At 36.5% G+C, this 25,395-nt stretch overlaps 1 long non-coding RNA gene across 1 annotated transcript in view; it reads left to right on the top strand.

Annotated features, from left to right (window-relative positions):
• The first annotated feature begins 1,236 nt into the window (after positions 1-1,236).
• Positions 1,237-25,395, top strand: part of LOC311435767 — a 105,137-nt gene continuing 80,978 nt past the window's right edge. The window contains exons 1-2 of the long non-coding RNA XR_014692394.1: positions 1,237-1,311; positions 15,329-15,421. This is a non-coding gene — a long non-coding RNA (uncharacterized lncRNA). The remainder of the gene's footprint in view (positions 1,312-15,328; positions 15,422-25,395) is intronic.

Genomic DNA, 25,395 nt, shown 5'->3' with positions numbered 1-25,395 from the left:
GGAATACAGATACAGAAAAAATCCTGTTCAGTATTCTGGACCCTTTTTTATTTTTATTTATTTATTTATTTTTTCCTTAAAAAATACACTATTAATAAGCAAAGCTGCCAATTAGTTTAAGTATCTGACACCAGCCTGGACTTAAGACAAACTAACCTGTCTCCAAATACAATCACCCACAGGATCCAATCAACTATCTTCTCTGGTACAATTGAGAAATCAAGGACCATATACAATGTTCTAAAAGGAAACAAAGTCTACTTACAAATGACTTATTAACACTTATAGTTAAAAACACTTATTAAATAATTAAAAGTCGATTTACTAGTGGCCAGAACAAATCAGAACAAAAATGCACATGCAATGCAGATAAATCCAGATAGACTGCCTATCAGTGGAATTCATTCAAAATATTGAAATAATAATTAAGGTTGTGTAATGTTTGAATTCAATCATGCATGTACATTTCCAGTACAACCAATATAAAATATTTACATCTAGACAAGAAAGAAAAACATAAGCAAATCTAAGTGCTAAACGTCATTACCCTGTTTCTGTGTGACTTTCTAGTTTGTCTGATGCATACTCTGGTCCAAGTTCCATGAGTTGTAAAACCCTGGTCTTCAAGAGCTTCTTTTCATTTTTTTTCCCCAGTTCTTTTCAAACTGTTTAGGATGGGTGAAACACATAGCATGCGTTGCATGAAAGAGAATTATGTTGCTGGGACAAGTTATACATTTTAGACCACAGTTAAACAGACAGTAAAACACCATATCTAGCTTCTTCAATAACGTAATGCTAAGTTGCTTTTAAGGACTTGTTGGTGATGAGATTGCTTTGCAAATATGTATGTTGGGCCATTTTGCCAAAACTAGCATCTCATTTCATTTTCAACTCTTCTCCACTGTAAATGCACACGTTTACAGGCACATCTAAGTGGTCTGTGAACTATCAGTCCCACATCAAGCAACCCCACTTCACATAAAATTATTCCATTTGCTTGTAATAGAGTACATGCCATGCCCAGCCATGGTGGAACACCCCTTTTCCTCTTTTTATTTTCCTTTCCAAAATCTCCCTTTTCCACCATCTCCAGATGGAAGGAAGGTTTTGCCCTGAGCGAATGGAGCAGCTGCTGTACAGAAAAGTTGGAAAGTGGTAAGTCAGTGTTTGGCAGAAGCATCCTGCTCATTGCTGTTACCCAGCACAGGCAGCTACAGCTTCTCTGCTAGGCAGCAAGCATTTGTCATGCAGAAAGACTTCTTTTGGGTGGAGACGTGATGGACACCGTGTTGCAAGAGTTATTCAAAGGTAATCATTACTATATCATTGTACCAGCTATATTATCTATAGAGACCTCAATGGAGAGGAGTCAACTTCAGCTTTCAGACCAAATATTTCTTGAGGGACATTCTCTCCCATCGCTGTGATTATCAAAAGGGAGGTGAATAATGCATCAGTTCTTTCACTTCCTAGCGGTTTTTTGTTTGTTTTTGTTTTTAAATGAAAGTAAACTGACTTTAGTTCATCATTTTATTTCAGAAATTAACTAAAGCTCTTCATAAGCTGCTGGCTAATGCAGTTTCCTTGTACTGTCTGTACTACTACCTTCTGAAAAGCTCTTTGACTCGTATAAAGAAAGCTAAAATAACATATTTTCATTTTATTCTGGCCTAATTTAAGATAGTATGTTTTAGTACTGATTGCTTGCATCACTAATTTAGTATTTAAGGAAAAGAAGAGGGAATGATTTGTTTACTATATTTTGGTTTTCTGCTGAAACCAGGAGGTGAAGAAAATATTATCTATGTGAACACATTTCATGTTTAAAGAAGAAGAGGTGAAAAGCCCATTATATTGGCCAAACAAAATGGACAAAGTAGCAAAGCAAAAAAGCCTGGCAACTTAGAGCTCTGCACTGCTTTGTCTGTTCTGTGTTGGTTAAAACATGCAGCTGGTAGATGGGATCAGAGAAAGGAAGACTGGCCATGTATCTGGTATAAGGGGTAACAATCCCCCACCACCAGAAAATTAAGAGGACAATTTTGTTCTTTAGATCTGTTAATTGTGGAAAGGGAGGTTTGGAATGTCTAATCAGAAAGCTTGATTAAGTTAAAAATGTAAGTTATTCCTTGCATGTTCAAAATTCCCACTGACTTTAATGGGATCTTTGCATAAGTAAGGGCTGCAAACTAAGACATGAATTTTCATTCTCAGAGTAAAGATAGGAGAGTGAAGGAGGGCAGGAGGTGCTCCAGGCATTGAATAGAAGTTCCCCTGTGGCCTGTGGCGAGGCCCCTGGTGGAGCAGGCTGTCCCCCTGCAGCCCATGGGTCCCACATGGAGCAGATCTCCATGCTACAGCCTGTGGAGGAGCCCCCAGTGGAGCAGGCAGATGCTGCCTGGAAGAGGCTGCGGCCCATGGAGAGCCCCCGTAGGAGCAGGCCCCGGGCCGGAGCTGCAGCCTGTGGAGAGGAGCCCACGCAGGAGCAGGAGCTCTGGGGGGAAGCTGCTGCCTACCCATGGTGGACCCATGCTGGACCCATGCTGGAGCAGTTTGCTTCTGGGGGATGGACGCTATGGAGCTATGTGGGAGCAGTTCCTGAAGAGCAGCTGCCTGAGGGAAGGCCCCGCAGGATCAGTTCGGGAAGGATGGTATCCCGTGTGACAGACCCCACATGGAGCAGGGACAGAAGGTGACTGTGAAGGAGCAGTGGAAATGAACCTTCAGGGACTGACCACAGCCCTATTCCCTATTCCCCTGTGCTGCTCACATGGAGGACAGAAGGAGGTGGATGGGGAGGAGGTGTTTTTAGTTTGTTTTTAGTTTTTTGCTGCTCTGGCTTGTTAGTAATAGGTAATAAATTGCATGACTCTCCCTTTGCTGACTCTGTTTCAAGATCTCCCTGTCCTTATCTCAACCCATGAGCCCTTTTTCATCATATTTTCTCCCCCTCTTCCTTTCAGGAGAGGAATGAAGAAAGTGGTGTGGTGGAGTTTATCTGCCCACCAGAGTGAAACCACCACACTCCAATATACAATTTTAATCTATGTATAATCTCTTTTGTAAAATGTGTGGCTAGCAAAGCTTTATCTGCATATATTACACCAATTTGAAAAAAGCAGTGTAAATTCACAGTATCTTTTTAATGCTTTCAGCTGTAATAATTTTGAATGCGATAAAATGTCACATATGGGAATAAATTATTCATTCCCTTTTCCATCCAGATTTCTAAAGGTCCTGGAAGGCTGCTATTTTTGCTGTATTCTTCCAAGAGTTAAATGGAAGATTGGAAGATGTTCCAAACAGATCAAATGCAAATGAGATAGAGGAATACTGCAGGGAATTAATTGATTTTTCCAGGGGGGGAAATTCCTGTGTCTTCCATATCCACATTATTCTACTTGCTATCAGCAGTATTCTGGGATCCACAGACTAGAAGGACTACAATTTCTTCACACTCTCTAATCTTATTTTAACACTCTCTAGCAATAAGTTTTATGTACTTTGTATTAAACACTACACTTGCTTATAGGAAGACAATCATACCTATATGTTCATGTTTATTCATTTTTTTTTCCTAATACTGGGGGTGTTTGTTTTATTTGTAGCTCACCTATATTTAAAATTCTTCTTGCAGTACCAAACCCTGGTTTTATCATTTTTCAACTCCAGTTGCATTCATAGTTTCAGTAGTATTTTTTCACACAGCTCACCTATTTGATCACAGCATTTGAAAATATCTACCAACTAGTGTAGCCAATTTGCTAAGTTAACCAACAAGCATTTTCCAAAAGATTCTCCTAAGCTTGATTAAACAGAGAAAAATACCATGAATGTTTAAAATTTTTGCATTATTAGTAATCTGTTAACTTATACAATTCTCCTAGAGATGAATAAAGACTATCTCCATGTTTCAAAATAAATTCTTTAAGTTGAAGGACAGAACTTTTAAATGCAAGGATGAAAACTGAATAACAGAGGTATGTGATCATATTATGTACATCTAAGATAAAAACAAATAATATTTTATGATCAAGATAAAGGTCTAATAAAAAAAAAAAAGTGTGAACAAATGATTTTTGCAAGGTTCTGATTGTAGGCCTGCTGGCTAGGGCTTGGTTTTATGCTACCCCAGCACAGAGCAGCCTGAAATGCATTGTGTGCAAGCCTCTGCAGGATTCTCAAGAGTAACTTGAGCAGCTGTCGAAACTGCAAAATACAGCAGCCATAGCTGGGCCAGCAGCGTGTCACCTGTGAAAGCTAAAGCCTCTGTAGAGCTGACTGCTTCAGCCAGGGAGCCGGGGACTCTGCTAATTGGCTAATGCTGAATAAAATGATGAAGCCAAAAAAGGAATGAGTAGATATGCTTAGTAACATGTCCAGACATTCCATTATAAAATGCTGATTTTGTACTTTTCGATTTGCCAATTGGTAGATACTTGGGCTCAAATGTTCCTTAGTTTCTGCTTAAAGGTGACTAAAATGTGATATATATATATATATATATATTTTTTTTTTTTTTTTTTTTCTTTTTCCCAAAACTTTACTGTCATTTCTGACAAAGAATCAAGACGTTGTTTTGCTCATGATAATAAATCAAAAGGGAGAGGGAAGGGAGGAAGATGATAAGGGAAGCAATTTAAATAGTTAATATAATTTGAAGCTGCAGACTGATATTTGGCAGCTGGGGATAACAATGTGGGATGAAAATTAAAATTTGGCTTTTGTTGCCACTGTAAATTAAAGGTTCTGGAAAATAAAAATCATGCTCTGCAGAGATTTCGTATGTCTTAAGCACAGAATATTAATCAGAAAAGGAGTGGAGAGGTTCCACTTCGGACTAAGCAACATTATTGTATATGCAGATCTGTAATATTTTAAACCAAAGCCACAAGAAAAGAAAGCAGGAAGAGTCTGTTGAGCGTAGCAGCATGAACACCTATTAGAGTCGCTCAGGGACAAAGGACAGATCTGTGGGGAGTGGGTACAGTGGGAAAGGGATTCAAATGGCTCAGGCAGTGGGAAACTAGGATTCTGCAATGTAGACAAAGGGGAAAAGTTGGGATTTGTATTGGGGAATTTGTCAGAGGTACATAAGTAATAAAGATTGTAATTGATAGACATAATAGAGAGAATGGGGCTTAGATGAGAACCCAAGACTTTGGAAGAGAACAAGTTCAACAGAGGAGGCTGAGGGGAGACCTCATCATAGTCTACAACTTCCTCGTAAGGGGGTGTCGAGAGGCAGGAGACCTTTTCTCTATTAATGCCAGTGACAGGACCCATGGGAATGGGGTTAAGCTGAGGCAGGGGAAATTTAGGCTTGACATCAGGAGGGGGTTCTTCACAGAGAGGGTGGTTGCACACTGGAACAGGCTCCCCAGGGAAGTGGTCACTGCACCGAGCCTGTCTGAATTTAAGAAGAGATTGGACTGTGCACTTAGTCACATGGTCTGAACTTTTGGGTAGACCTGTGCGGTGTCAAGAGTTGGACTTGATGATCCTTAAGGGTCCCTTCCAACTCAGGATATTCTATGATTCTATGAAATAAAGTGTTTGAGGAACTGGCAGAAGTACCTGTTGCAATAAAAACATACTGTCTCCCTGCACTTGGAAAGGATCCCAAAAGTCTTGAACCATTATTATATTAGCTCAAGTATCAGTGGTCTGTATATTAGTATTATTAATAAATGTGTGGGAGACTTTTTTAGTGGCATGTTACAGTTAGTCATGCTATAAATCCATATTTGGTAATACTTCATTAGAAATTGGTAGAGCAACCTTAATTGTGCAATCCTTATGTGCACATAGTATGGGGAAAAAAAAGTTACGTAATAGCATGCAGTTTTTCCTTCAGGAAGTATACCTGTGTCAGTACCTGAGATGGGATACTTCTAGATCTGAAACAAGATTGTGCAGTAAAGATTACTGTCGCCTGGATCCTCCACTTGCTGCAGAAATTGGTAAATATAGTGTGACTGAAGCAAAGACTGTAGGGAAGAAAAAAAAAAAAAAAAAAAAAAAAGTGTGTTAGTGATTACCTCAGACAATAAGACCTTGGAGAATAAGGTAAGCCTCTGTTAACCAGGTGGCCGTAAACTATGTTTTTCTGTTTCTGGTTGCCTGACTTAAGACAGTGGCCTGCTTTGCAGAAGTATTCTCAAACTCCCTCAGTGGCAGAAGAAGTAACAGAAGAAGATATATGAGTATAGCAGATGCTATGTAATGCCAGCTTCTGTAAAAAATGTGTCCTGTTTATCTTAAACAAGTGCAATTGAAACATCAGTCTTTAATGAATCTCTCATTCCATCAGCTCTTTTCCTGTCTATGCTGGGCCCAGACATGTAGATGAAGTAACCTAACTGTGGAGAACTCAGAGGAAGAAAACTGATATACCTTAGCCACTGTATTTGATGCTTTTTGTGATGGTCATACTATAAAATACCTACAAATACTAAAATTAACTTCTATCTTCTTCATAGAAGGGGAAATGTCCAATGTCTTTTATTCTGAATTTTTAAACCTGACTCACGTGCATTCACGTGCATTTATTTGCTCCAGAGAAGACATGATCAAAGAGCAGAAAGTGTGGAGCTACAGATGATTTTGCATTCTTCAGGTTATGCACAGTCTAACACAGATCTTAGCACATCTGTACCCAGTGCAAAAAAAGGTTTTGTAATCTACAGAGAATTGTCTCAATTTGAAGCAGCTATATTTCTTCTCTTGTCCATATCTTCACCTAGAAGTTCACAGTGTATTTTAAAAGTACTGTATATGTGGTGGTGTACACGAAGACCTCATCTCCATTCTCCCTTCTCCTCTCTGGGTAGAATGCACAGGCTGTATAGCCTGTATAGCCTGATCAGGTTTCTTTCCCATATAAGTCTGAGCACTGCAGAATAAGGAGATTTAGCTCAGTGCTGAAAATCGTTTGTATTCTGTGTCCCAGCTGCAAACCAAAGCAAAGGACTGCATGTGTGGGAGGGCAGTGCAAAGGGATAGCTCAGCAAGCTGCACTTCTGAAGAAATGCACTGGATGAGTCTTTATAAATCTGAAAAACTTTAAGACCACATCCACAGCATTGCTACAGTTCATCTGGAAGAGACAGAAGATGACTATTCCAGGGCAGGAAAAATGCTAAACTATGTAATCTTTAGTAACGTTCTGCAGGAATTAACAAAATGAATAAATAAATAAATAAATAAAGAGGTAAAGCAGCAAAGATCAATGGATTACTCTGGAAGCTGGTGCTAGAAGGAAAGTTTAGACAGGTTTGTCATTTGGAAAATATTTTCTGGGTGGATTGTTTTTTTCTGTTGGTATTATCTTTCTTAAGCTATGGCCAACACTAACGATAACTGGATCATGAGACTAAAGCACTGAGAATCTTGGAGTATTTTAACATAGATAATATGTTTTAATAGAGTGAAGTAGAGTTTTAATAAAGCTACAAGAAACAAAAAGAAATAAGGTAAATAAGAATTCAGACGATGGTTAAAGGAACACTACACACTAGATAAAATATACGAAAAGAAAAATATTTTTCACGTATCAAATGTAGTAATGAAAATAGTTGCCAAATAATTAATTGTTATCCTTAGAAATGGAAGTGGTTGTCAAATAGTTAAAAGTTAAAATTAAATCTTTTGTGGTTATATTATTGGATATTGCTACAAACAAGTGAAATATTTAAGTCCCACCTTAAGAAATGCAAAGAATGTTAAGATACTTAAAATATTGATATAGTGTGAAGCTGGATAGCAAATGGACAATGGGAGTACAGAGAACAAGAAAATATGAGAGGTACATATTTCTCAATAGTAGGCATTTGTTCAAATCAAAATGAAGAGTAAGAGTGTGAGAGTAATGTTGCACATTTAGAATGTGGCAACTTTAAAGTGAGCAAGAATAACTTAGATAAATTATCATTTTGATTTTTTAGAAAGGATGGAAACAATTTTTATATGTATTGGAAGGGAAAGAGAGAAACTGAATGGGGTCCACTACAGAATCACAAACATATATTTGCATACAGAAAGACATCTGGAAATACTACCAGAAACTCTATCACTAAGACAGTCTATAACTTCTCACATACATACTGAAGAATAAATGCTACAAAAGAAGTTAAGATAGCCTTAGACTCAGTAAACAGCAGGTTTATTTGCCAGATAGAATTGCATGCAAGATAGAATAACCTTATTATTGCAGGCTATGTTTATTTGACTTTGGTAAGTAGCAAGCATGTTGCATAAAAGCTAGCTGTAGAAAAAGACCTTGTAATGTATTACTATGTGATAATTTGCTTTAGATTAAATAGAAAGAAAAACAAAAACTAGTCTTTAAGCTTCTGATTCCAAAGTAAAGTCCTGAGTAAAATAATTTCATATTTAGTCAAGTTAACCAGAAAGATCAGTTCCTCATTCACATTATAGAAAGAACCTGGATATTTTTAAAAGGAAAAAGTGCAGAAACAAGATGGAACAGATTAAAATAAAGATGAATGAACTGATTTCAAGCTCAGTAGTTTTGGGGTTGGGAAGGTCTGTCCAAAGTCAAAATTAGATAGATCTTAAAAAAAAAAAAAAAAAAAAAAAAAAAAAAAAGATTGAAGTGAAAATACTATGTGGTGAGAATAGGATAAATATTAATAAATGTCCACCTTTGGCCTTATGCTGAACTTCAGTTTTCTGTGACATTAAAGGAAAAATATGGGATACAAACTATCAACTGATACACAGAAAAAAATGTTAAAGTGCTTCAAGTATGAAAATTGAGAGAGATTATGACCAGTTCAGAATCCCAACAGTCTTGGCACAGTAACAGAAGAACTAAATACACCAAGTTTCAAGAAGAGAAAAAGAGAAAACTATTGAATATTATGTTTATTAAAAGGAAAAAAAAAAAAAAAAAAAAGTGATCCAATGACTCTGTGGTCAGAGCTGTGTTTTACAACACAAAAGAATGAAGGTACAGAGGTAAAAAGAAAATGTTATATAATGAAACCTACATTTGACAAAGACAAATTGTGCCAGCCTAACCTGATATCCTTCACTGAGGAGATAATTGCTTTTCTAGACAAAGGAAATAGGTATAATCTAGATGTAATCTACTTGGAAGCCAGGAATTTAGGAATTATATTTTTTTTAGGTATTTTTTTAGGATTTATTTTTAGGAAATTTCTAGGAATTATAACAGGAATTATAATATTTTAGGATTATAATAGGAAATTATTAGTCAAACTACAGAAGACAATGATTAGGGAAGGAACTGAGAAGTGGATAAAGAAGCTGGAGAGTCGCTGACAACAGCATGACGCAGAGCAGCTGCAGTGCAACATATGAAGATCAGTCATGAGCTGGTATAGTTTCAGTTGAGATTTTGCCTTAAAAGTGAGAAAATATTGGTGAAATTTGCTGATGGCATGTCTGAAAATGCTAAATAAAAAATGGGTGTCAAATACAAGAAGACTGTATTTCCAGATGAATTTTGGAAAGAAATCTAAAGATTTTAACAATTATCTGAACTGAACCTACAAAGATTTTGATTTTGGATTGACACGAATGGGTCCATTTTATGTCTGTCAACCCCACTAACAGTGACAAAATTGCTCATATAGCCAACTAACTGTACAGTAGCAGATGTATATGTTCTGTGACAAATAATGTCGTAAAATAATTAAGTGACAACATTACCAGATATACTTCAGTCCATTTCAGTTTAATTAGGTTCTCTTTATTATTTGTTATTGTTTGCATTTGTTCTGGTACATCCCATGAGTCAGAACTCCTACAAATGAATTTTTTATTTTATTTTATTTTTTTTTTTTGCTTCCTAGTTGTATTAAATTTCTACATTTTTAGCTTCCACGGATTCTAACTCTCAGTACAAATGCATTCCAGATATTTAAGAACATTTCCAATTTGGAAAAAAAAAAAATAATGAAAAAAGTAAAACCATTCAGCTGGCAAGCAATCCATTGTGTAAGTCACTTTTGGTCATTTCTATGGTATTTTTATATATACATCTATAAATCTTTAAATGTTTTTAAATGAGATAATACTTTTCTGTAACAAAATTGCCATTATCAAGTAATACAATCTATTCTTTAGAAGCAGGTGCATTTCTTTGATATAGAAGATAAGACACGTGCTTATAGATTCCATGGAGTAACAATGTAACTAAGCCTCAAAAACAGGTCGCTCATTTATATAAACTGTAATAGTGAGGTCCAAAGCACCCTAGTAAACCTAGATGCCCAGTTAATTTTAGTGAGTATTAGGCTTCCAGCTCCCTTAGGCAGCTTTCAAAATGTCAGCCTATAATTACAAACAGCTTGGACTGACGCCCATTGAATTTAATGGAAAGTATCCCATTGATTTCAATGAACTTTTGGATCATTGACTTTACTCTTTGCACAAACATTTCTAAAGGATTTTGATAGTAAACACCACATACTTTAGAAACACTAAATTGTAAAGAATATCTTCACATTTCTGTGTGTTGCACTATTTACAAAATACAGTAAAAAATGTAAGACTACGTCAAGTCATACAATTTTAGAAGTGTTATAAACTTTAGTGGGAAATATAGCACTAAAAGCAAATTAAAGTAATTCCAATGCAGAGCTGGTCAGGACTGCTTTGCAAAATCATTTCAGCTGAAAAAGAAAAAAAAAAGGCAAATGAACCAAAAGAGAAACTTTTTGCAAAGAATGACTGACTTTGAAGAATGTAACTGTTGGTAAGGAATGTTTTTATTAAATTTCGAAATGGTCAGGATAGTTCCTGTAAACACTGGTGAAGTAATAAATACTGTCTTTGATTTCTTTTACATGGAACTTAAATGTAATTATAGAAATAGAGATAATTCAAAAGAGTGTTTTGAAATTATTGAAAGGAAACTTTTTTTTTCTGAACTGAAAGTATTTTCCTATCTTTGACTTGATAAAAATTTGTAAAGCTTCAGCTATGCATCGTAAAGTTACCCTGTATAGCACTCTTCAAAATTTTAGCTGTATCTATCTATTACTAAGCAATATTTTAGCAGTTTACAAGTTTGCCTTTTCATCCCTAGATATTCAGGTATCATTTTGCTACAGACACACTAAAAGCCTTAGGCATGAATTGTTGGCAAAGTCACAGATAATGCAAACAAAGGTGATTATACTGTGGAGCTCCTTGTGAGACAGCAATCCAAGCAGGTGGCTTAGCCTCAGGAACACAAAATGAGAGCATGACACCTGGTTTATCACTGTGCTATATTAAAAAGCTGGTAGCCAAATGCAGAGACCCAAACAAGGAGTTCAAAGGAAGGAGAGGGTTTCACATAATTTTGAGGGAGAGAGAGGAACAAAAAAAAAAAAAACACAACAGGAGACAGAGTGAAAACAGAACAAGAATTACTTAAATACAGTTGATATTGAAATAAACTGTAAAGTATGAATCATAAATCTCATGCGATCACTGTGAAAAAGCACTCACGGTTGGAAATTAGTTGATATAGTGAAATGTAGTATGGTCCAGCAGAGGGGAGTTAAGGAGAAGTTGTCTTCAGGTGCTCTCCCTCTGGAAGTGGTAATTCCGAGATCAATCGCAGAATCACAGAATCACAGAATCACAGAACCACAGAACTGTAGGGGTTGGAAGGGACCTCAAAAGATCATTGGGTCCAAACCCCCTGCCAAAGCAGGTTCCTCAGAGCAGGCTGCCCAGGTAGGCGTCCAGACAGGCCTTGAATATCTCCAGAGAAGGAGACTCCACAACCTCCCTAGGCAGCCTGTTCCAATGCTCCGTCACCCTCACTGTGAAGAAGCATGTCAGTGTGGAACTTCCTGTGCTCTAACTTGTAGCCATTGCCCCTTGTCCTATCCCCACAAACCACTGAGAAGAGGTTGGCTACATCTTTCTGTCTCCCACCCCTCAGATATTTGCATATGCTAAGGAGATCCCCTCTCAGTCTTCTCCAAGCTGAACAGACCCAGGTCTCTCAGCCTTTCTTCATAGGGAAGATGCTCCAGGCCCCGCATCATCTTTGTGGCCCTCTGCTGGACTCTTTCCAGGAGATCCCTGTCCTTCTTGTACCGGGGAGCCCAGAACTGGACACAGTACTCCAGGTAAGGCCTGACCAGGGCAGAGTAGAGGGCGAGGATCACCTCCCTTGACCTGCTGGCCAAGCTCCTTTTAATGCATGCCAGGATCCCATTAGCCCTCTTGGCCACAAGGGCACACTTCTGGCTCATGGTCAACCTGTCGTCCACCAGGACCCACAGGGGCCTTTTCGTCAGAGCTCCTCTCCAGCAGGTCATCCCCCAGCCTGTACTGATACTTCAGGTTGTTTCTTCCCAGGTGCAGGACTCTACACTTGCTCTTATTAAATCTCATTTGGTTTCTTCCTGCCCATCTCTCCAGCTGGTCCAGGTCTCGCTGAATGGCAGCACAGCCTTCTGGAGTGTCAGCCACTCTTCCCAGCTTTGTGTCATCAGCGTACTTGCTGAGGGCAGACACTATTCCCTCATCAAGGTCATCGATGAAGATGTTGAACAAGACCGGACCCAGCACCGACCCCTGGGGAACACAGCTAGCCACAGGCCTCCAGCCAGACTCTGCTCCGCCGATCACCACCCTCTGAACTCGGCCAGTCAGCCAGTTCTCAACCCACCTTGCCGTCCACTCATCTATCCCACACTTTCTCAGCTTTGCTAGTAGGATGTCATGGGAGACAGTATCAAAAGCCTTGCTAAAGTCAAGGTAGATAACATCCGCTGCTCTCTCCCCATTGACCCAGCTGGTGATGCCATCATAGAAGGCAACAAGGTTGGTCGAGCACGACTTCCCCTTGGAGAATCCATGCTGACTACTCCTCATAAACTTCTTCTCTTCCAATTGCTTGGAGATGGCATCCAGAACAAGCTGCTCCAATACCTTTCCAGGGACAGAGGTGAGAATGACTGGCCTGTAGTTTCCTGGATCGTCCTTCCTGCCCTTCTTGAAGACTGGAGTGACATTGGCTATCCTCCAGTCTTCAGGCACCTCACCCATTCTCCAGGACCTTTCAAAGATGATAGAGAGCGGTTCGGCGATCACATCTGCCAGCTTCCTTAGCACACATGGATGCATCCCATCGAGACCCATGGATTTGTGTGCATTGAGCCCACTTAGACGCTCCCAAACCACTCTCACATCCACCAGGGGGGAGCCCTCCATTTCCCAGACCCTTTGTCTTATTGCCAGGGGCCAGGAGTCCCGGGGGAGTGTCCTTGAAGCAAAGACTGAAGCAAAGAAAGCATTCAGTATCTCTGCCTTCTCAGTGTCTCCCTTGACCAGGACACCCCCCTCATTCAGCAACAGACCCACATTATCCCTAGTCTTCCTCTTGCTGTTTACATACTTGAAAAAACCCTCTTATTATCCTTTATCTCTTTTGCAAGCCTCATCTCTAGGTGGGCTTTAGCCTTCCTTGTCACGTCCCTGCAGGCCCTGACAACACATCTATACTCCTCCCAAGAGGACAGGCCCTTTTTCCACATTTCATAGACCTTCCTCTTCCTTTTCATCTTATTGAAGATTGAATCCTAAGGAAAAAAATAACTCAGACAAATGTTGACATCTCTTCTAAAGCTCAGTCTTATAATTAGCTCTGCCTTGTAATTATTTTATACAGACACACACAGACAAAACTGCATCAAAACAAAATAATTGTGATGAGGCAACTTAAGCTGACAAACCTGGGAGGTTCAACCAGTGACTGTCATTTAACACAGCCATAATAGACCCTGAAGCTATATTTCTTCCCCACACAAAGTGAAATGCCGATCTGCCAAGAAACTGAAACTCTGGTCTGGAATTATGCTGGGAAGGGAGGACAGAAGTCATGTACACAAAATGAGTTCACTAAATAAGATTTAAAGTTGCTCTTCAGTATCACTGAATCTCAGTGTGGGTGTGGGGCTGACTACTCACTATGAGTGGGACTAAGTGAAGCCTAAGCATCTATGAATGCATAACTTAAAGAACAAGGAAACACTACAGTCTGCGATAGCAGTTTTCTTTCAAGAATGATGAAACTGAAAAAGATCATATGAGGTGTTTCTCTTCTCCTGTGCCTAATCTGCTATCCCTTTTTTGTTTGTTTTACTAAGAAAATATCTTAACTGGTATACCAAACAAATGTCCTAAATTTTGTCAGCTCAAAAGTTTAAGAAACTGAAGAAATCATCATTTTGAAAGTGATATTGCAAGCCAAATGTTTGTTTCTAAGTAGTAATGGAAAAGTAAGAAATTTCTGCTCTTTGAAAACAAAACAAAAGAAAAACCAAAGACTTGCTTCATAAAACGAAAGCAAACTAAAACACGAAACTTAAAACAAACTAAACAAGAAAGTCTGCAACCCACCTTATCGGTAATTTTTTAGCAGTTCAGAGCAGTGATCATCTTTTCTGCTGGGCAGACAGAAAATGGTAAGTTTTTGTTTGTTTGTTTGTTTGTTTGAGACTTTGTGATATTATATCAGCACAAACAATGCATATTAACAGTGAATTCAAAGCTAATATTGAGCTAAAGGATGATTTGATAGAGGATAGCAGCTGGACAACTTCATGGTCATCCAATAACATGCAATTGCTTCACAATCTTGGCACTTCCATAAGGAACAGCATTAGCATTTTAAACTGGATCAGGCTTGTGCTTTTGAAACGAAGCTCCTTAATTCTCCCCCCATACAGCATTTAGCTGTGTGTTGTGGAGTGCAGGAGTTGATAAAGCTGAACCAAAAGCATCTCCCTGGGAGGGTGCACAGTGTTTTAAAACAGCAAGCAGGTGCTCTGTCCTTGCAAGCAGGATAGAGCCTGCTCAAATGTTACCAAAACTCAGGCAGTTGGATGACTGATCCACTACATCAAATGTCCTCAGAATGGCTCCTATTATTTCACTTTACTTAGTGAAATCTGTTAGAAAAATCTATAGCCATAGAAATCCACTGGTACAACCATTAAACTAATCATGTTATTCAGCAAAGAATATATGCAGATTATTGCTTTATTCTGTGCAAACTTCAGTGAGTTATCTTTCTGTCTTGCACAAAGATGCTGGAGGTATTTGTGTGTGTATGTGTTTTTGCAATGTTTTTGGCATTGCTCCTCAGTAGGAATAATACAGTAAGAAACAATAACCTAAGCTTACATTATTGCTTTTTATGGTTCACATGAAAGAAATGGATAGCAGATTAACTCTGAACATTAGGCAAGTCAAATACAAATTAACTGAATTTGGAATATTTATCTTATTTGGTTGTCTAAGTACTGTTCTTATTTGTCTTTACCAGCTGTGAAACAAGAAAGTCATTGTATCTACACTTGTGTCTGTGAGAGGAGAAGAGCAAGATGAGTTTTCCAAGTGAGTGTTTTCAGTTCTTTAGGTAAGGACAAAAACACCAAACCTGATCTTACAATGATGGATCTCAACAGTTTCAACCTAATCACAATAATTCACAACTAGACAAATGATGACAGTTGATTAGATTTTTATTTTTGTCAGGTAGAAAGTAGCATGTTCTCATAATTATATCTTTGTAGTAGACTGTCAATTTTGTCTTATTTTCTTTAAGAAAATCAAAACAATAAAAACTAGATGTTCCAAACATCATAAAATGGATTTTTTCTATTTCTCTTGAAAACCTGTTTGAAAAATTTTTGTAGATATTAATAATATAGGTAAAATAAACAAATCAGTGATAAAATATTCATTTACAGAAAAAAAAAAAAAAAAGTAACATCTGGTTCACATAGAAGATCCTTTTTTTTTCTTTTTTTCTTTTTTTTTCTTTTTTTTTTTCTTTTTTTCTTTTTTTCTTTTTTTCTTTTTTTAATTCTTCATAAAGAATAAAGTGGGAATTGTTTCAGTCTTATTCCAGTTTGGAATGAAACTACATATCAAAATAATGGAATTTTCCATGGTGTAGAAATACTGATTTCCTTTACAGGCATGTTAAAATGCAATTTTCATTGCAGTCATATATTTTAATTGTTCTGTTTAAAAGTGCATTGTTTTGAGATCCTCACATGAGAAGTTTATTCTGTGCTAAATTATTATTTAATGTTTATATATCAGCATAGTAGTTCTACATACAAACTAGTAGTTGACCATCATGACTTCTAGTGAATTCTTTTATTCCAAATTTTTCCTGTTCATTTTGGTCATGGACTAGAAATTTAGCTAGGGTATAGTATTTTTTTTTTTCAGTTTTTCAATTCACTTTATTGCTTTCTACCCACTGAGGAGGTACTCTGCATAGTTTAGTGATTGAAAGCTTAACATTTTCATAGAATGAAGGTGATTAAACTGGATATCTTAACCTGCAGGAGAAAAATACAGCCATTGACTAATAATTTTCTTGTCTGTGTTCACTGAAAAATCATAATGTATATTAAAATCAACTAATTCACAGAGTCTCAGAATAGTTGAGGAAGGAAGGGACCTATGGATATCATCTGGTCCAACTCTACTATCCAAACAAGGCTATCTAACTCTGTCCAAGTGACTTTTGAAGATCAAAATGTGCTTTTTTTAATTTTTATTTTTTCTTTCTGACATTCAGTGACTTTTATTTTATTTTATTTTATTTTATTTTTTACATCTATTCCATCTTTTGTTTGTGTGATGACACCCATTATGGCTTCGAGACTGCATCATAAGTAGCCTGATCTCTTCTCAGCTCCCTCTCCTAAATTTACAGAATCACAGAATCATCTAGGTTGGAGGAGACCTCCAAGATCACCTAGTCCAACCTCTGACCTAACACTAACAAGTCCTATACTAAACCATGTCACGAAGCTCTACATCTAAATGTCTTTTAAAGACCTCCAGGGATGGTGACTCAACCACTTCCCTGGCCAGCCCATTCCAACGCCTAACAACCCTTTCAGTAAAGAAGTTCTTCCTAATATCCAACCTGAACCTCTCCTGGCCCATCCCCCCTCATCCTGTCACCAGGCACGTGGGAGAATAGACCAAACCCAACCTATAAGCACAAGTTCCACCATTGTACAGGTGTTCCTCACTGTGCAGGCTCTATTTATCCCCAAAGTTTTCTTCTAATCCAAAACATTTAAATCCCTTCTGCCTTACCAGGATTTTCTCTTCCTTGGATACTAGGACCATGAAGAAACCACCATAGTGATTCAACTTTCTCACTCTTATAGAAAGGTGTATTATGTTTTTCTCAATATCTGTTCTTTTTTTCTGGTATTAGTAACTATATGTGTATAATCACTATATCTTCTCAAGTACTCCCCAGGGATTAACTAGATTCCTTAAGAGCTTTTGCTTGTAACAGAAGCATCATTATGTGCATAAGCCTCTATGCAGCCCTCACTGGCATTTTACAGTCTGTTCTTCATATACCTTTTAGTCACTCTGGGCTGGCTTTTTATGTCATTGCATATATTAAGATCATGACATCTCTATCAGATACTATTGCTTTTTATACTTTTTGTATATTGCATATCAAAAATCAAACTGTCTGGAAGTTTTACAAAATGTTTGTGTGCATTCTGTGTACATTGGCTGGCTGTGAACATGCTAACTGATATCATATTTAAGAATTGCAGTCTTGGTTTGTCTTTTAATACTCTGCTAGAATTGACTTTGCTTTACTTTATAATATGTGCTTTTGCTTCATATTTACTATGAGCTGATTTTCTCTCTCAAATGTCAATAGTTGTTATTTTTTATAATTTAATATTTTTTGGGGTCTTCTTTTCCAAACACTTTGATTGTTTCTGGCAAGTCATTTCCCTGTGTAGCATGAAATACCGAAACTATCCCTGATGATTTTACAGAAGAGATGAATCTGCTTTGCCTCCCTATGTGTAGGTAACATAGTTTAATTGATTAATTATTTAAAAGCCCCCACATTTTTCTAGACAATGTGCCGCCTTTAAACTTTAAGGTGTGATTTTATAGTTTTAGACTTAGGGCTTTTATCCTTCTGAAGAAAATTCCATGCTTAGAAATTAATGTCCTTAGGCATATTATTAAACATTTCTGTTAGTTATTCCTAAGACTAATACTCTATTCCTAGGATTCCTGGACCATATGTATTACCCAGTATTGCTAACACCAAACCAACTAGAGCTTGCATACTTGTCTTTTTTTTATGAGCTCACTTTAATATGTCAATTTAAAGATAAAACAAGAAAAAAAATCTCTTTCTTACTGCCATTTCACTGGCGGAAACTTTGCATCTACTTATTGTTACAACAAGGAATTTAGACAGCTCAGTGGGATATAAAACATATCTAGCGGGATATGTTAGACAGCTCAGTGGGATATAAAACATTATCCTTCAAATGCAATATTTTATTTAGAACTACTTTTTACTCTGTTTTGTAGTTTAAATACATATTATATCATTATCCTCCTGCATAATGACTACACCCATACAGTGTCTTTATTGTTTTTGAGAATACTGGTTTCTATGAATATTTGCCGTACAAAATAGCAATAATTTTCCAAACTTATGAAAAATGTGATATCTGATTCCACCTGATTTTAAATGGTGACAGTAGATACAGAAAACTGCTTCAGTAACTAAGTTCCTATTCCAAAATAACTGAAAAGCAATGACAATTAAGCTCCAAGGCATGACATCTGTTAGCAACTTGGATTCTGCACCACTGAGTTTCAAAGAGAAATAAAGGACAGAAGTTGCTCTAATATCACTGTATTTTGACCATGATGACAACAAATATAAGACAAATTTCAGTGCTCTGCACAAACTTGGTTTAACAGTCCTACTAAACCAGCTGTTTCATGTACTGAAAATAATGAAATTTCCCTGTGTAGTTTGCAATTCTTCGTAGACTATGCAAACTAAATGCTAATCTGGATTTACAGTTCCTGTTTTGCAAAAGTAAATCAGGGAATATGGACCATTTTGTGTAACCAACTTTCAGAATCAAAAAGTATTTGAGAAAACACCATGTACTCTCAGTGAAAGTACTTTCATTGTACTCTCATCTTCCAGTCATGCAACACTGCTATATCATATTTCTCAAGGGGGAACCCACACCAATCTCTTGAATGATGGACTTATTTTAAGTAAATCCAAATGACCTGGGATACATACAACCTTGGAATAGTGAAGAGAAGAGGAAGTTAGTTATGACGTTAATTTTTCAGCAGAGGAATTTTCTATATTGCTTGTTAAAAATATGTTCTGCCTCAAAGACTGCATAGATGCATCTGCTGAGTATATTCTATTTAATAAAGCCAACTAATCTTGCTGGCTCGCTAATCAGCTAATCTAAACTAATCATTTAAGATGATCCTCTTCAAATAATATAGTAAATCCTTTGGGCAGAGGTTGCTGTCCCAAGAACAGAGCAGAGGAACTGAACATGTTCATGTGCTCAGCTACTTTGGAAATACTTCTCACATCACATCTCAAAGGGGTAGTGCAGGTAAATTTGTTATCAAAAGACAAGCTTTTGCATTGAGGTTGTATTGAGATTGTATTGAGAAATGTGAGACACATATAAAAAAAGAGTCTGGTAACTCTTTTGTGCCTGACTGGTGTTTCTGCAGTGGCAAAATCTGAGATGGCAACTACCTGACCTTTAGGTCAGCTTAAGATTCATGGAGTCTGTCTATCAAAGCCTTTACTTTCAGCAATGCAACAATTGCTGAAAGTTCTATGCTTGACTGGAGCTAAAACATCAAGTCTGTATACAAGATAGCTAGGAGAGAATTTTGAAGGGAGCTATATCCAATTCATCAATGAGGAAGAGAAGAGAGAGTTTTCACTCCATCAATTTCTGAAGAACCCAGCAAGTATAAGAGTCACTTTACTTCAAGCATATGTGGAGTCCCCCTAAGAGAAGTAGCTCAGCAGTACAGTACATCAGAAACCACTTGTGAACATGACCTAAAAGAGAAAAGTAGAAGTCCTGGGAATTTTGAGGACATTACTCAAATAGACTTCTTTGCATACAAAACTAAAAAAAAACTCTTAAAAAAAAAAAAAAGGTCGAATGATGTGATTTCTGTTTAAGAAATCAACCACTCAGAATATCAGACTGAAGTACAAAACAGTTTGAAAATTAGTAGTGGAAACACTGACAGATTTGATAATCTGTCACAGATTCAGTGAAGTAGAGGAATGATCAAGCATATGCTTTGAGCCAGAAAAAGTGGAATTAGGTATGAATAACACAAATGTAGAGCTAGCCATATTTTGATAAGTCACACTGGTCTACGTATACACATTTTAACTGTTTGATTTAACTGATTTAATGACAACTGAATCCAGTCTTTGCCACATTCACAAAGACTTAGCTCCTGGTAACCCCAAGTTCCTTAAATTCCTCTCAAGTGTCTGGACTTTGGGTGCACAGGATTTGCTCCAGAGTCCAGTCAGGTCTTATGCTGAACATTCTTATAAGTTTCCCTGATTCCAAGTTGCTTCTGTGAAAACTCACTTGAAAATTTCTGAGAGCACCCTTCTCATGTCTTTTAGTAACTTTAAAATCCAATGCATTCATCATCTGATTCATCCTAATTTTTGATTATCCTCAATAACTAGCAATCTGTGTGCATGTGTATTCAAATGCATACTTTACCCAAGATAATCAGTTAAATTTGTATCTTGATTAAAAGATATTAATATAAAATATAACATTCAGAATATTCAGTTTAACATTCTTTTCCATCATAACAATTCATTTCCTACATTCTGAAAGTTAATACTAGGTATTTTCGAGGGGCAGTTGTATCTTTTTAGATCCATTACAAGAGAGAACCCTGAGCCAAGAAGAAAAAATAAGGCAGTAGCATACTCTTTTCTGAATGGGAGCAGGACAGAATGCAAATAATGTGGTAAGCAATTAACGGTCAAAGGGACGAAGTGAGAAGAAATTCTTGATACTGTGAATTAAGGGTTAACAGTTAAATTGCTTCTCATAATGTCATTGAAAATAAATCTGGTAACATTTATAAATCAAATTCATGTAGGTAAAAAGATTAATCTACTGATTTCAGAAAAAGTAGGAAAAGCTCCAGAAATTTGAAAATCTCTCTCTATATAACAGGAACTTGATAAATAACATACACTTCATTACATTATTTACTGTAATATTTACTGTATTTACCATACCCCAGTGCTTCCAAATGATTATTGCTCTCAGCAGGCTGGAAGTACAGGGTCAGCCTATACACATTGCAGTATGGTAAATACCGAGCATATTGATTTGAAAACGCTATCTTTTGGCACTCTCTTAGAGCTAATTTAACATAAAAGGCTAGTTCTGCTCTCAGTTACTTAGCTGTAAATCAGAGGAGTATCGTGGCACTGAGGTGGTCTTAAAGCTTGAACTAACTTATGTCAATATCCTCAGATTTGTTTTTGAACTTATCTGAGGAATTTTTCTGAGGAGTAGAGGAAATATGTTTTCAAAATAAAGTAACATGTTCTGTGAAATAGAGTTAATGTTCATTTCCCTCATTAAGAAATCACTAGTTAAAAAAGTTCCTGTTTATGTAAAAGATTCCAGTCCAGTACAAAAACATTATTTGTTTTACTTTCAGTAGTGCCTTTGACTTTGATTGGAATAATCCTGTGAATGGAGTGAAGAGTGAAGTAGGAATGTATTAGTGTATTTCTCCGTTTCAGTTTTAGCCAAAACTCATTAAAATCAGATGAAGCTTTTTCACTGAGGTAAAGAGATTTTGGACCAAGGTCCACTTATGGCAACAAGTATTGTAACTATCAAGAGAAAGATAAACATAAGATGTACTTAAAACTGAAATCTTCAAGTTGCCTGGCTACCTGCATTTTGAACTGATTTCCAACATAGTTAATGTAAGTTTTCCAAAGATGTTTTTTAATTTTTTTATTTTTTTAAGATCATATTGTTAGTTGTATGACAAATCAGATATCCAGAATCTTTGTCAGGCTAATGCTCAGCTTTTATGAAGCTTGATATTCCACCGCGATGTATTTGGTGTTTCAGACTACAGGAAGACAGAAAGAAAATTAGAGATGGCTCGTAGCATGTAGTCAGCATACTCTTAATAGAAACTAATATTTCAGCTGCTGAGATTAATGTACTCGTTCTTTTATATTTTGTTTTGGATACTGATAAAGTGCCTTAGGCCTGGAAGATCTGACAATGAAGGGAAAGAAAATACAGAATAACTGTATTTTATTATAACAGGTGGAATACCATTTCATCATTTCTTCCTCACAGGAAAAGTCAGAGGCAAAATAAAACCCTGCCATTGAACAAACTGACCAATGTATTTGTGTATCCACAGAATAGCACTTATAAATGTCAGCACAGGGTACTTTTTTTTTTTTTTTTTTTTTTTTTATCTTGTTTCTTTCTGTTTCTGATTTGTCAGAGACAAATCAGACCACTCTCTGAGATAAATTTACCGAACAGAGGAAAAATTTCAGATATACCAATCTTAGAAGTTCACAAAGCTGGAATGTAGTCACAGTATTTATATTGTGAATTAATCTTTTTTAATATATATATATATATTATTAATAGTAATAGTAATAGCAATAGCAATAGCAATAGCAATAGTAATATATCTAAGGTCCAACAGCCTGTTATCTACTGGATCAAATACCACTGGTATTTCTTGCTGACTTTTTCTTTCCTGTCCTACTGGACAAGACTTTATTCTTCTAACAAATGTGCTATCGTGTAGCACCTGCTGAATTTCTATACATTCTATAGGTACTGTCCTGACTCCTGTTTCCATCTGCTTTCCCACAAGCGTTAATTTTTATAAAATGCACTGCAGAATCCAGAATTTCTTGAAACTATGGAGTATACAGGGAATTTTCAGATGGCTGCAAATCTACTCTATTCATTTTGCCAGACCCAGCAAACCAATTAAAATTGCCTTGAAATAAAAATCATACAAGAACAGATGGGCACCATTCATATTGTTTTCCTACTTATGAAGAAGTGTGGGAAAGCACTTAGCAAGCAATGAAAACTACTGTGTTAAAATGGATTTGAATAATAGTTATGAAATAGCTTTTCATATTTGCATGAGCTAAAATTCACACACTTGACAATTTACGTTCAAAATACAAGCCATTTACAGGATGTACATGTATATGGCTCATAGAGAAAAAGCACAAACACACAGTAATCTGCAAATGGTATGATTTACAGTGGCTGCATCTTATAGAAAATATCATCTGTCCATTGGGACTTTTGCCATTTTATTGCTCAGACTACTCTCATATAATATAACTTCTGCAGAAAGAAATAAGATTTTCTCCTGGGGACAAATATGCTAAGATATTCACTTATTTAAATTTACTGGCAGTGTATGCACACATTTTGTCAATAGGAAATTATAAGGCTTATGGGTGGTTTTTTTATGTTTGTTTTGTTTTGTTTTGTTTTTAAGCTGGTGTTAAACTAGGTGTCATCTGTCATCTGCTGACAACTTCTGCTTTCTGCTTCAGATTAATTATTTACACTTGAAACCTTTCTTATCTGAATGAACATTTTTGCCTAGAAGTTGTGTCCTGTTCTTTGCTGGCATAATCCTAGGCTTTGATGCATATAAATAACAATAAAAATAATGGAAACTGCATTTATTATTTGAAAGCATGGTGAATTTCAGTATCCAGGCTGCATTTAATGGAGGATCATAGAATTTCTGAGATTTGTAGAATTCTTTCAATGTATGATTGGGTAAGGATGACTTGATACTATAAATAATTGTGATTCCCATTTCATAGCCATGGAATAATAAAAGCCAGAAAATATTGACACAATCCATATGCTTGAATATTGAAATAATTACAAGACATACAATTCTTATTTACTTCCCATTTGGTTGTTACAAATTCAATGGAAACATGCACCTAAGTTCTAAGTCATTTTTATCATTGAATAGTTGCAACTCTGGACTGTGGTGAAAATATTTTTAATATCTATGAATCTTAAAACCTTGTCATCCTTTTCTTTCCTTTCCAGTCACATCTATTTTATCCATAGCTTTACACTGTGATGTTGCAATGACAAATCTGTAGATTAACCCTAGTACCTCTGAAGGACAGTATTGATCTCAATAGTTCTACTTGCCTGGGAATCTGTCTGCTGATAAATTATTATGGAGCTAGTACCATTAACTGCCTGAATAGATGTCACTAACTAATTATTAACTAGTCATTAACTAGCTAATGACATTAATATATGCCATTAACTAGTTCTATTAACAACCTGAATGATTCCATGAATTACATTTTACTATGAATTACTGGTGTAATAATGATAACCTATGGGCCCTATAAATTATAACTATTTTAAAGGTATCATTTAAGAAATAATGCCTTTAATCAAAGAGATGGTCATTATCAGAGTTATAAAAATGACCCTAGATCATCACTGATAAGTAAGTCTACTCCTTGTCCAGAAATTTTGTTATTAACAAAATTCACTACTTTTTCTGTTCTTTTCTGTGATTTCTGTTCTTTTCTTGTTACATCAGTGAACTGGCACCTTCCTCTAATTTCATTTTTATGAAATCATAAAATTTCAATTTTATGAAATGATTCATTGCTGGATGTAATGGAAGCAGTGGGCACTTGCAAATGAAATGGTGTGTGTTTAAAAGAGCAAATACCTCTTCTGGTAGGCAGAAACTGTAGTGTAGTCTGAATGAAAAAAAAAAAAAATGTATCCAGAAGTCAAAATATTCCTTAATTGTTTATTTATGATACATATATTAATTGCCTTATGCTTTACATGGACTGTACAATTGGACTAGTTAATTGGGCTGAGAAATGGCTAGCTCTGAAGGTGCAAGCTCAGGATAATTAAAATGCTCCAACCACGTTAACAGAACTCTCCTGTTGTGTGTGCTCAGAGGATAATATTTTTTTGTTGTTGTTTTTTCCCCTCTCTCTCCTGTTAAAAATATGTGGTTTCTACTGTAAATGAAGAAAGTCATGGACAGACCTTTGGCTACCTACCGATATCATGTGAGACAGATTTTCATGTGGATTTGAATGCATTGTGGGGAATGAAAGGACTAAATCAGTCTGAATGACTTACAGTGATCCATTCAAAGCCTTATTTGCATCTGCCAGTACTAAACCAGACAGCAGGAGCCCATAGTACTGCCAGGAAATAAAGTGCCCTCTAATTGCTTATATCTTGATTGCAAGCTTTTCAGAACAAATCCATCACAGATAATATACCCTAGTTCGCTGAACAGTGCAATGGTCACATACCAACTTTTAAGAAGGGTAACTGAAGAGAAATCTGGGGGCATACTGGGTTATCTATGCAGGAAAAAAAAAAAAAAAAAGTGAATTTTCATTCTCACTTATCCTTATTCACATCAAGGTGGTTTTAC

This window comes from Aythya ferina, assembly GCF_964211825.1.
Source record: "Aythya ferina genome assembly, chromosome: 4".
NCBI classification, from domain to species: Eukaryota; Metazoa; Chordata; class Aves; order Anseriformes; family Anatidae; genus Aythya; species Aythya ferina.
The sequence above is the reverse complement of the archived record's forward strand: the minus strand, read 5'-3'. Positions and strand labels throughout refer to the sequence as shown.